Consider the following 13233-nt stretch of genomic DNA (forward strand, 5'->3'; position numbering starts at 1 on the left):
TGTCTTCTGGAGGAATGGTTCTCGTTTTTGTCAAGGCTGCAGAAGCTGATGTGTGAGGTGATTCTAGTTACCGTATTTTTCCATCTGTAAGGTGCCCCCATGTATAAGATGCCCCCTATTTTTGGGGACTCCAATTTAAGAAAATGGGAGGAGATCTATCCCCCAATTTTGGACATTATTTTTTAGGGGGAAAACCTGGTCTTATACATGGAATAATATGGTAAACTGTGAAATTTGCCGCCTTAAGAGGGAGTGACAGCCTCCATCTTGGATGACTTAAAAAGAGGATTAGAGAAATTTGTGGAGGATGTAAGACTGGGTTCCGCCTCTGCAGCCATGTACCCTCCAAAATTTATTCAATGACTATAGGGGCATCCTATTCAATAATAATAATAATAATAATAATAATAATAATAATAATAATACCCCAGCTTTATACTGTTTATTGCCCCAGCCACTCTGGGTGGTTTCCAACATATATAAAACATTAAACATTAATACAGGACTGCCTTCAGATAACTCCATACCCTCCAACATTTCTCTGATGAGTATAGGGACGTCCTAAGGAAAAGTGAGACATTCCAGGATCCAATCAGAAACTAGGATGGCTTCTGCAAATCCAGGGCTGTCCCTGGAAAATAGGGACACTTGGAGGGTCTGCTGTAAGAGGCAGGGTGCCTCTGAATTGCAGTCCTGGGCATCACAAGTAGGGAGAATTGCTCTTGAGCTCAGGTCCTTCTTTTGGGCTTCCTCTTGGGGCTTCTGGTTGGCCACTGGACGCTGGATTTATAAGCATCTTTGGCCTGATCCTGTGGCAGGGCTCTTGTTTGGGCCTTATGGGCACTTGAGAAAACAACAACTTCCGCTCAGCATATCGGGAAAAGAATTCTGTTCTGCACCTGTGGCACAAAGCAAAACTACTCTGTGCATGCTCAGTTATTCTCACTAAAAAGCATGTGCCGATTCTGCTTAAGTGGGGAGGTGTTGCAAACTGGGTCTTCTCTGTCTGGGTTTTCGGAGTCAGATGTCCTAACCAAGTCACAGATGCTCTGCAACGACCTTTATCCCCAGACACAGGAATATTGGAAGGTGCCTTTACAACAGAGTCAGTCCCTTTGGTCCCCTTAACTCAGCATTGTCTACTGACAGGCAGCAGGTCTCTGCGGTTTCAGGCAGGTGTCCCTCCTAGCTGTACCTGGAGACGCCATCAGGAATGGAGCCTGGGACCCTCTGCACACCAAGCGGATGCTCTTAACCACTGAGCCGTGTTCATTTCTACCCCGCTCTTAACATGAACACCCTTCTCCTTCTGCCTGCCCCCCCCCCAGCTGTGTTGGAAGGAAATGTTTGACTGGGTAGATCCTGTCTTGCTCTCTCTCTCTCTCAAAAAAGAAAAAAAAGTCATTTTAGCGGCAGCTGGACTCGTGCTGATAAGAAAAGACTTGGTTTCCTTCATCCTCTCCACCCACTCCTTCCCTTTCAGTATACGTGTCTGTTCTCCTCTACCCCGCAAAATTAATCACCTGCAACTCGACTGAAAAACATGTGTGTCATCCTGGGCACCCCAAGCCCTCTCTGAAGGGCAAATCAGTGTACGCTGCCAACTTTTATCTCTTTTCAGTGCTCCTCCGTGTATTATTTCGCACCCGGCGCGTATGCTTTTATAGAATAATGGGAGTAAGCAGCAGCTGTGAGGTCTCTGCTCCCCCGTTTCTGATCGTGGTGTGAGCCAGCCAGGCCCTTTTTTCAAGGTACTCCGTTCCATCCCTCTTCCCCATTATCCATTCCGCCCATGCAAGACCAGCCAGCATTGTATGCTACTGAGCATGCTCAGAGCTGTGTACTTTTTTGGGGGGTGTGTGTGTGTGTGTGTTATTTTCTCAAGACTTGCTGCACTTCTGCAAAACCCTTCGCTCCTGCCGATACCTCCTTCTTGAGTGGTTCTGTCTGTGCTACACCAGGTTCCATGCTTAGAGAATAATTAATATAATTTTGTACTTAATATGCAGGATTTCTCCCTTATTCCGCTCTCCCCCTGTCATTTTTAGGGAGAGGAAAAGAACTCTCTTGCAGGGTTTACCGCTATACAAAGGTAGGAAAAACACTGTAAAAGGCCAAATTCCTGGCACAAGGCACTCATAACAGAGGTGGCTTTTTCTCTCCCCCCCCCCCCCCCCGTTTTGGTAGGAGTTCTAAATTTAGCATCCCGTCAGGGAAACCTCAATGACAGATTTACACGCTGTAGTGTCTGTCACTGGCTGCAGTGTCACATCCCAGGACGATGGAGACGCTTTCCTTCAGGGCGGAAGCCAGACAGTCCGCATCGGCCGAACGGATCTCGTTTGGTGGGAGGGAAGTGTGTGTGTTAGGAATGAGCAAACAATGGGTTGTAGCCAACTCACGAGTGGAACCAATGCAATGGGTGGACAGGACTCAACTTAGGCCTATTCATTTCAGTGGGCCTACTCAGAGTAAAAGTGCATCCCAAAAGTCTTGGAATCAGGATTATGGAGTTGGCCGGGATGCCCAAAGGCCATCTAGTCCAACCCCTGGCAATCAAAGCTAAAGAATCCCTGACAGATGTTCTTCCAGCCTCAAACATGACTTGTTTTTTGAGGCCTGAAAATTAGGTCTCCCTGCCTCCCCATCAAATCATCTATCACAGAGGCAGCTTCAAGCTAAAGCAGGTTAGACGACGTACTTGGCCATTGAGCCTAGTATTTTCCTCTCTGGCTCGCAAAATCTCCCTAGAGTCACAGGCAGAGAAGTCACATTTTTTTCCAATTCCATGTTAGCTTGACCCTTTCAGCTGCAAATGTTGGAGGTTGACCCCGCGACCTTCTAACATGCCAGGCAGGTGCTCTAGCACTGAGCAACGACCTTTCCCTTAAGACATGGGAACAAAGGAAACTGTTTTGTACTGAGTCAGACCATTAGGTCCACCTAACCCAGCACCGTTGGGCGTGGGGAACCTTTGGCCCCTCCACATGTATCTGGACTACAACTCCCATCATCCCTCTCTCTTAGCCATGTGGCTGGTGCCCAGCAACATTTGGAGAGGGCCACATAGGGATTTTAACTTTGAGTTGAAATCCCATCCCATCATACTGTTAGGCCTTTCTCATTAGCAGCAAACAAAGCCACACCCATGAGATCCAGTGGCATGTTTAGTTAAGGCTAAAATAGTTTTGACACATGGGATTTAAGGTTCTGAAGATTCTGTGTTCCCTGCTCTCTAGATCAGCCTCTGCTAGCCAGGCGCTTCCCACCCCTGGCACGCTGGCTGGGACTGATGGGAGTTATAGGGCACCGGGTGCAGAACGCAGGAAGTTGCTGAGTCAGGTCATTGTTCCTTCTAGCTCAGTATTGCTGGTGCTGGCTGGGCTTTGCAAGATTTTGGGCAAACTGTTTTTACCAGCCCTTGGGGACTGGGAAATGCCGTGGGGGACTGAACCTAGCACATTCCGCTTGTGCAGCTAGATTCCCCACTGGGCCTAATCCAGACCAATCAAGTGTGCCACGCTATTTCCCAGCATGCATTTTGCTTTGGCACTCTGATTTATGAGTAGATAATACTAAACCACAGAGCCCAGGGCTTGCCGATCAGAAGGTCTGTGGTTCGAATCCCCGTGACAGGGTGAGCTCCCGTTGCTCGTTCCCTGCTCCTGCCAACCTAGCAGTTCAAAAGCACGTCAAAGTGCAAGTAGATAAATAGGTACCGCTCCGGCGGGAAGGTAAACGGCATTTCCGTGCATTGCTCTGGCTCGCCAGAAGTGGCTTAGTCATGCTGGCCACATGACCTGGAAGCTGTACGCCGGCTCCCTCGGCCAATAAAGCGAGATGAGCGCCGCAACCCCAGAGTCGTCCGCAAGTGGACCTAATGGTCAGGGGTCCCTTTACCTTTACCTTTAATACCCCTGTTGCTCTGTGCTCTAAATGTGTGGTTTCAGTTGAGATTCCTGCATTGCAAGGGGTTGGACTAGATAACCCATTGAGGTGCCTTCCAACTTCACGATTCTATGACCAGGATTGCACAGCAGCCTGTTCTGCATGTAGCCACCTTCTGAAGTTCAAAACTTGTGGGGAAGTTTCCTGTCTCTCCACTGTTCCGCCCCCGCTTTCCTTCTAATTTCACTCCCCTCCATTCCCAGTTAACTCTGGAGGGGCTCGGAATTAGAGCAGAAACATTATTATGATTATGATTTCTTAGAAATGGTTTCCCTTCCTCCAGAAATGTCAAAACAAGGGGGCTCATGCGTACAGTTCCATTTGCAAGGACCACCTAGCTTTTATGTTTGCCGATAAACCATACGGAAAATGTGGAGGCGAGAGAATGATAATGCCTCTTCTAAACAATCTGAATGGCCGAGGAAAGAACTTGGCCTTTAGAACTATGTAAGCTTTTTTTAAAAAAAACAAACAAAAAACAAGAAGGAGAAATTGGCATGAGAGTGAGTCAGTTTGATTTGGGACGAAGGACAGCTGCAAGTCTACCCCAAGCACACGAGATTGCTTTGCATTCTGGCTGAAATAGGTACCCTGGTCACAAACATTTTGAGCAAAACATATCCTGAAAGAGCAACTTGCAGAACTGTAGATCTGAGCCGTTTGTCTAAGGAAGTAATGGAAAGAGTTTGCACTAGAGTTTACCTTCAGGCCTTCTTGTTTCTTTCAAAGCAAGAGCAAGGACAAAGAGCATCTGGGAAATGAATGAGGCAACAATGAGGCTTCCAAGTTTGCTTGCGGCAGATTTAGGATGGGTGAAGTTGAGGAATTTGGCAAAGAATCAAGCAGAGGCTGGGTACTTCTTTCCTTTCTTTTGATGGGGTCCCTGCTTCATGCTAGCCAGTATAGACAGCAGCACTTCTTCGCATGACTGTCTGCCTTTCTCTCTGAAAGGTTGGGTTTCAGCTGGCAGAGGAGCTTTTGTGAAAGCTCAGATGAGTTCTGCAAGTTGAACCTAGGCAGCCAGCAGGAAACATATTGCAGAGTCCAATGGAGCTTACTCCTAGGCAGCTATGGATAAGACTGAAGTTATGCTGATCCATGTAAATTGCATATTGTGCATAGCTGCTGAGTCCTATACTCTGCCCATGTTTGCTGCTGGTCCCACCTACCGCTGACATGTGGCCCTTGGAATATTGCCGAGAAGGAAATGTGGCCCTCAGGCTGGAAAAAGGTCCCCAAACCCAGCTATAAATCCCCTGCTTGGGAGCATCCAGAAACACCTGGCTGACCACTCTTGGAAGCAGTGAACTGGGCTATGTGGTCAACCACTTCCTTTATCTGACCACATTCAGCCCTTTAATCTCATTTCAGAGTCCTCATAGCTGCTCTTGATTGGCTGCATCTCTTTGATACCAGCTAATGGTGCTGCCTTGCACTCCGTCTTCCTTATGGCCTTTTCTTCCTGGTGTGCTAGAACATTAATCCGTGATGTTCAGCCACTCTGTCTCACCCTTAAGTCTCATTAAACCTCATTATCTGGTTCTTTCAGCTGTGGGAAAACAATGTTTAGAGGGGCAATTCTTAATGTGCGTATAAGTACAGCCTTGAAGGTTTTGCCTTGCCGAAAGCTGCCTCTTCTGGAGAGGATCCTGGCTACAGAGCAGGGCATTGAGCCACTGCTGCCGATCGTATCAGGCCCTGTTCACGCCACTCATGTAAAGCATCATGATACTACTTTAAAACAGTTGTGGGATTCTGGGACCTGTGGTTTGTTAAGGATGGTGATGGATTTTAGGAAGCCCCTATTCCCCCCCACAGAATACAATTCCCAGAATCCCCTGGGAAGAGTGATTGGCCGTTAAACCACTCTGGGAATTCCACTGAGGAGGAATAAGGGTCTCCTCAAAACTCTCAACATCCTGGGCAAACTGCAGCTCCCAGAATCCTTTGGGGGAGGGAACTAATGACTGCTCAAAATGATATCACAGGGCTTTAAATGTATGGCGTGGCTTCAGAGATCTTGGCTGAAATTTAGAACTGGGCTTTCTGGCATGAATTCGGGGGGGGCAGGTACCCCTGTGCATTTTACTGCAAAAAATCCATTTGAGAAAATAAAATGGGAAAGGGGGTAGGTGTGTTTGATCTGCTCTCATTGCACAACATACATTTACTTGTATGCGATTGAGCCCCACCTCCCCACTTGAAAACAGGAAGTGGCCTAAATTCGGTGCTCGAAAATTACGAGGCCTGCCTCTCTCCTCGGCCTAATCGCTTCTTGGCATGGACTTCAAAAGCCTTCTAGCCTCGGCCAGGACGATCAGCTTCACATACCTCTGTCTCTGCCGGTGTCTCGCAGCAGCTATCAGCAGTCTTCCTCTCCTGTAAGCGCTGTGGATCTGGGCCCATAACCCTGTTGTTGGGATACTGCAGGGGAGACGGGGGCATTTGGCAGGCCCCCAGCTGGCTCCAGCCACCGGCCGGCAGCCGAGCAATCTCCGTGTCAATCAATGACACGAGCCTCATATACGTTTAGAGACTCGGCACACTCTTATCAGCAGAGTGAATAACTTCTCACAACAGAAGTGGCGGACAGAGACATGTGTAAGCGTTATTTACAGGTGTTTATTCAGCATAGTTCAGGAACAAAGGAAAAACATGTCTGCTTCCCTTCGTCTCCAGCAAACAGCAATACAAAAGCAATATACAAACGGAAGTTCCCAGCAGACCTGTGCTGGAAGTAAACAGGCATGTGATACACAACAGTCATGCCTGCTCCTTCTAAGGTGGAACGGAACTATATCCTAACAGTCTGCACATGTTGTGGCAATGGGTTCCCAAGTATGCAAAGTATGGAGAAGGGTGTATGTTGGGGGGATGAGGGCCCTCCTCTCCAATGGGTCTCTGCCCCCAAAGCAGCATCTCTGTGGAAGACATTACATCTGGAAAAGTGCCAAAATCGCCACTTGCATTCCCTGTGAGGCAAGTTGCTGTTTGTGGGCTTCCCATATAGGTCCCTGGTTGGCTTCTGCGAAAATAGGATGCTGGACTAGGTGGGCCTTTGGCCTGATCCAGCAACCAGCAGGCAGCTCTTTACGGTCACCGAAATGACTCTGCACTAATTATATCGACTTACATTTTGTTTGATTGCCGGAAGCTTCCTCCAAGTGTTTTGGGAGAGGCAGGTTCTATAAATATTTGGACCATTTTTGTAGCATCCGCTTAAAACATATACAATTTGGAGTTGTTTACCACCCTAAGAACCTTCCAATCCCCTTAACCTCCTTCCTTTCGGCTCCATCAAAAGGGCCGTGCAACATTTTTCTTTTTTAAAAACCTTTCTTTGCTTTTATTTTCTCTTATTAAAGTAATCACTCACTCTGTTGCAAGCCAGGACATTAAGCGGAGGAGAGTCTTGACCCTTTTTGACAACCTTATTTCAGAGCTAATGGCATTAAAACTGGTTGCCTGGTGCTATTTTAAGCTGGCTCCCTCTTCCTTCCTGGTGATCTTCCCGTCGCTGAGAAGTGAGTCATTCGCTGTGTGATGGTCAGATGCCTTTTCTAGTTTTTCGGCTGCAATGGAGTGATAGCGGGCTGGTCAATGGATTCTTTGTTGATGGGTTGCATTGATATCCCCACCTTTTCCTTCACGGAGTTCAAGGCGGTATTCATAGTTCTTCTGCTCTCCATTTTATCCTCACAACAACCCTGTGAGGTAGATTAGGCTGGCCACTCCCAGTTCACTTCATGGCCGAGTGGGGATTTGAACTCTGGTCTCCGAGGTACTAGTGCTACACTCTAACCACTGCTCTGTAGATGAAGTTGTGTGTCAGGTAAACTGGTCCATTAGGATGGAAGTGGCACTGCAGATTTATTTATTTCAAAGCCTTTATACAGTGGTTGCTTGTAATCAAAGCTGTAAGTAATGGTTGGCAAACTAAGGCCCGGGGGGCAGATCCGGCCGAATTGCCTTCTCAATCCGGCCCGCGGACGGTCTGGGAATCAGCCTGTTTTTACCTGAGTAGAATGTGAGCTTTTATTTAAAATGCATCTCTGGGTTACTTGTGGGGCATAGGAATTCATTCATTTCCCCCCTCAAAATATAGTCCGGCCCCCCACAAGGTCTGAGGGACAGTGGACCGGCCCCCTGCTGAAAAAGTTTGCTGACCCCTGCTAAGTGGTTTATGAAATAAAAATGCAAGTGTTAGAAGGAGGTATTTTAAGAATGCTTAAAAGAGAATTAAAATAAACTGTAAGCAGATTGGAAGGCAGGTTTGCATTCTGTCAGTTATATCCAGGGCTGGTTGTTTTCAGAATAGACCAACTGAAATTGATGGACGTAAGTTCATTCATTTCCATTGGTGTACTCTACTTAAGACTAGCATTGGAGGCAACCTGTTTTTCTGGATATGCTGTTGGCCTAAACAAAAAATGTTTCAGGGAGATTCCTATAAAGAATAGATGGGGGTTCTTTCCTGACGCCAATAGACAGGGAGTTCCAAAGTGCTACAGCAGAAAATGAAATTACCTGGCTTTGATGGATATCTGTGTATGGCAAGAGGGAATCTCTCACTGACCCTTGCACATTAGGGTGTGTTGAATTTTTCAACTTTCTTTTTTTTTTTTTTAGACGACCGACTGCTCCTACACATCCTGCTTACGTCTCCTCCCCCGTTTTAAACCAGGTTTTCTTACAGCCGGGTACCGGCGGCGGCCCCGATTCTCTTTTTTTTTTTTTTTTTAATTTCTTTTTATTGAGTTTCGTTTAAATAACCAAAAGAAAAACCAAATCAACAATTATACAAAGAAAAAAAACAGAAAATAAGTAAATAGATGTCCAGTCATAACATAAGAATAACATCAGATTCCATTACAGTTCTTTATCTTCACACTTAGATCTTCATATCTTCAAATGCTTAAATCAGTCCCCTACACGCCTATTGACCTCCATCCCTCCCGATTTCAGGCTTCTTAGTATAAATAATTTCATTCTCCTGCAGCTAATAATTATTACTGATTTACACATCATAGGATCTATATCGAACCTGCTATAGTTTTTAGGTTTCTATAATTCCCTTCAATATATATCATAAATTTATTCCAATCGTTAATGAACTTTGTATTTTTTTGGTTTCTAATTTTTTGTGTCATTTTTGCTAGTTCAACAAATTCGAATAATTTTGTTTGCCAATCTCTAATTGCTGGGGTATTTGGGTTTTTCCAATTTTGGGCGATTAATATTCTAGCGGCAGCTGTGGCATACTGGAATAATGTCTTATCTTCTTTTCTGATTTCGTCCCCAATTATACCTAGTAAGAAGGCCTCTGGTCTTTTGGGAAATGTATATTTAAATATTTTTTTTAACTCATTATAGATAAGTTCCCAATATTTCTTCATTTCGTCGCATGTCCACCACATATGGAAAAAATTACCTTCTTTGATTTTACACTTCCAGCAGTTCTTATTTCCTGTTTTATACATTTTCGCTAACTTTGCCGGTGTGATGTACCACCTATACATCATCTTTTCTAAATTTTCCCTAAGTGTGACACATGCCGAGAATTTCATTCCATTAGTCCATAATTTCAGCCACTTATCATATTCTATATTATATCCCAGATCCATTGCCCATCTTGTCATAACCTCTTTTATTTCCTCATCTTTGGTGTCCCATTCTAATAAAATGTTATACATTTTAGATAATAATTTGGATTTACCTTCAATTATTTCTATCTGAAATTTGGATTTCTTCTCGTTCATCCCTACTTTTTTATCTTCTATCCATGCTGCATTTATTTGATGGAATTGTAACCAGCTTGTTAACTTATCTTTCAGCTCCTCATATGTTCTCATCTTCCATCCACTTTCTGATCTTATCAGTAGGTCTTCATAGGTCAGCCTAACTCCTTCCATATTTACTTTTTTAATTATTAAAATATCAGTTGGTGATAACCACCAAGGTGTTTTCCATTCTAGGAGTTTTTTATTTCTCTCCCACACTTCATATAGAGCCCCTCTAATAATATGACTTGAAAACCCTTTGTGTACCTTTTCTTTGTTTTGCCATAAATAGGCATGCCAGCCGTACCTATTGTCGAACCCCTCTAGGTCTAATAAATCTGTATTTTCCAGATTAATCCAATCTTTGATCCAACAAAGGCAGGCGGCCTCGAAATATAATTTCAGATTAGGTACCGAGAATCCCCCTCTCTCTTTCCGATCTGTAAGAAGTTTAAATCTAATTCTCGGCCTTTTCCCTTGCCATATAAATTTCGAAAGAGTTTTTTGCCAATCCATAAACATTTTAGAGCCTCTGATCACTGGGATATTTTGAAACAGGAATAACATTCTTGGAAGTAAATTCATTTTTATTGCTGCCATCCTTCCCGTCCACGAAAGCTTCACTCTATTCCACGTATCTAGGTCTTTTTTAATCTCCTTCCATGTTGTAAGATAATTATCTTGAATCAAATTTATGTTTTTTGTAGTTAACCAAATTCCCAGATACTTTATTTTTTTTGACACCTTAATTCCATTTTGTATCTCCAATTTTTCACTTTCCTCCTTTCCCAAATTTTTGATCATCATCTTTGTCTTTAATTTATTTAATTTGAAACCAGATACCTTACCAAATTCTTCCAACAGCTCCAAGGCCTTACCAACACTTTTTTGCGGATTTTCCAGGGATAACATCAAATCATCCGCATATGCTTTTAGTTTATATTCTTTTGTTCCTACTTTAATCCCTCGGATCTCTGGTGTTGCTCTTATTTTATTTGTAATTACCTCTAGTACCATAATAAATAGAAGCGGGGATAGAGGGCATCCCTGTCTTGTTCCTTTTTCAATTTTAAATGAGTTTGTTAGGTTATTATTTATAATCAATTTTGCAGATTGTTTCGAATATATTGCTTTTATTCCTTCCATAAACTCGCCCTCCACCCCTGCTTTCTCCATGCTCTTCAACAGGAACTGCCATGAGACATTATCGAATGCCTTTTCGGCATCGATAAAAATCAGCGCCGCGGGTATTTCATTCTTACATTCCAGGTATTCAATAATATTTATGGTGTGTCTTACATTTTCCTTGAGTAACCTATTTGGAAGGAATCCTGCCTGATCCTTATGTATTAGATTTACTAGACATTTTTTAAGTCTGCTTGCCATCACCTCCGCAAAAATTTTATAATCATTATTTAAAAGTGATATGGGTCTATAGTTTTTAACGTTCAGTTTATCCGTGTCTGGTTTAGGGATCATCGTAATGTGAGCCTCTTTCCATGTCTCTGGTGCTCTTCCTCCTCTTAATATGTTGTTCATGATGTCACGCAGCACTGGCGTTAATTGGTTTCCCAATACTTTATAATATTTGGTTGACAATCCGTCCGGTCCCGGAGCCTTCCCTGGTTTCATCTTCCTTATCGCATCTTGAATCTCTTCTGCTTTTATGGGATTATTTAATTGAATTCTTTCTTCCTCTGTTATGGTCTTCCCGCTGTAGTCTTCTAAATATTTTTCTATACGGGTTATTTTTTCTTCTTCTTTTTTGTACAACTTCTCGTAGAATTTGAGGAAATTTTCCTTTATTTCTTTTGGATCTTCTATCAATTGCTCCTCTATTTTTATCTTGTTTATTACGTTTTGTTTTTGCCTTCTTCGTAATTGCCAAGCTAGTAATTTACCCGTTTTGTTAGCTGACTCAAAGTATTTTTGTTTCATTGATTTGATTTTCCATTCAATTTCTTGACTTGTTAGCATTGAGTACTGAGATTGTAACATTTTTATTATTTGCATATTTTGTTCATCCTTCGGGTTTGTTGTCAATTTTTTCTCACATTCTCTTAGCTGGTTAAGAATTTCCTCCTTCTTTTGTTCTCTTACTTTCCTCCTGTAACTGTTTTGCTGTATAAAAAACCCTCTTAAGACCGCTTTACTGGCGTCCCAAACTATGTCCATACTTGTTTCTTTATTGAGATTCAAGCTGAAATAGTCCTTTAAGGTGGTTTTAGCTTTTTCTACCACCTCTTCGTTCTCCAATAGGTATTCATTCATTCTCCATCTGAACCCGCCCTGTGATTTGCCTTTTATTTCTAAAGTTACCGAGTTATGATCAGAGAGAGTTCTAGGTTGAATTTCGCACTTTATAGTTCTTAATGTAAGATCCCTTGAGACCCAGATTTGATCGATTCTACCCCAGCTCTTGTGTGACTCTGAAAAGAAGGTGAATTGCTTTTCTATTGCATGTTTGTGTCTCCAAATGTCTATCAAGTCTAAGTTTTCCTCCAAATTATTGAAGGATCTAGGCAGTTTCCCTTGTTTACTTTTTTTCTTTCCTGATTGTCTATCTAGTTCTGGTTTTGGCACTCCATTGAAATCCCCCACTAATATCGTCTTATTACATTCTAACTCCAATAAGATTTGTTCCAATTTCTTAAAGAATTCTGGTTTATTCAGGTTTGGGGCATATATGTTTATCACATTGAGTTTTTCACCCTGGAAGTTAATTTGTACTCCCAAAATCCTTCCTTCGTCATCTTTACAAATCACTTTGGGTTCCCATTTTTCTTTCACATATATCACTACCCCTCTTTTCTTTTCGGCTATGCAATTTATGAACTCAACTCCCAACTTTTTGTGTATCAGGATGTGTTTATGCTTTTTAATCACGTGTGTCTCTTGTAGGCAGATTAGGTCAAAATTCTTTCTTTTCAACACATTTACAATTTTATTCCTTTTGGTTTTTTCATTCAAACCATTCACATTCCATGACAAAACTTTCAAATTCATTATAATGAGTACTTTCCAATTTACAGGTAACTAATAATTTAAATTCGAGTGGTTTTGTTTTCTCTGTTCTCTTCCTCTTCTTCTTCTTCCTCTTCCTCTACTACCTCTCCCTTTTCTTCTTCCTCTACTTCTTCTTCTCTGCCTTTATCTTCTTGATCTTTTCCTATCTCTTTTTTCTTTCTTCTCTCCTCTGGATCCTCCTTTCTTCCTTCATATCTCTCTTCTACTCTTCCTAGCTCTTTCTCATATCTACGCAAAAATTTCTTCACTTCTTGAGTCTCGGCAATCCTAAATCTTTTATCTTTATAGAAAAAGGAAATCCCTTCAGGGAACTCCCATCTATATTGTATACTATTCTTTTTTAGAACGTTTGCCAACTGTTTATAGTCTTCCCTTTTGCGCAGTAGTCTGGTTGGTATCTCTTTAAAGATGATGATTGGTCTGCCATCAATAATTAATTTTTTTTGATAGCTTATTTTCAATATCAAATTTTTCATCT

The 13233-nt window shown here is 42.8% G+C and overlaps 1 protein-coding gene across 3 annotated transcripts in view; it reads left to right on the top strand.

The window, feature by feature from the left end:
- LOC310769404 (tyrosine-protein phosphatase non-receptor type 11-like) overlaps window positions 1-13233 on the top strand; it is a 67450-nt gene that overhangs the window by 19130 nt on the left and 35087 nt on the right. The window lies entirely within an intron of this gene.

The sequence above is a fragment of the Podarcis filfolensis genome, assembly GCF_964270895.1.
Source record: "Podarcis filfolensis genome assembly, chromosome: 8".
NCBI classification, from domain to species: domain Eukaryota; kingdom Metazoa; phylum Chordata; class Lepidosauria; order Squamata; family Lacertidae; genus Podarcis; species Podarcis filfolensis.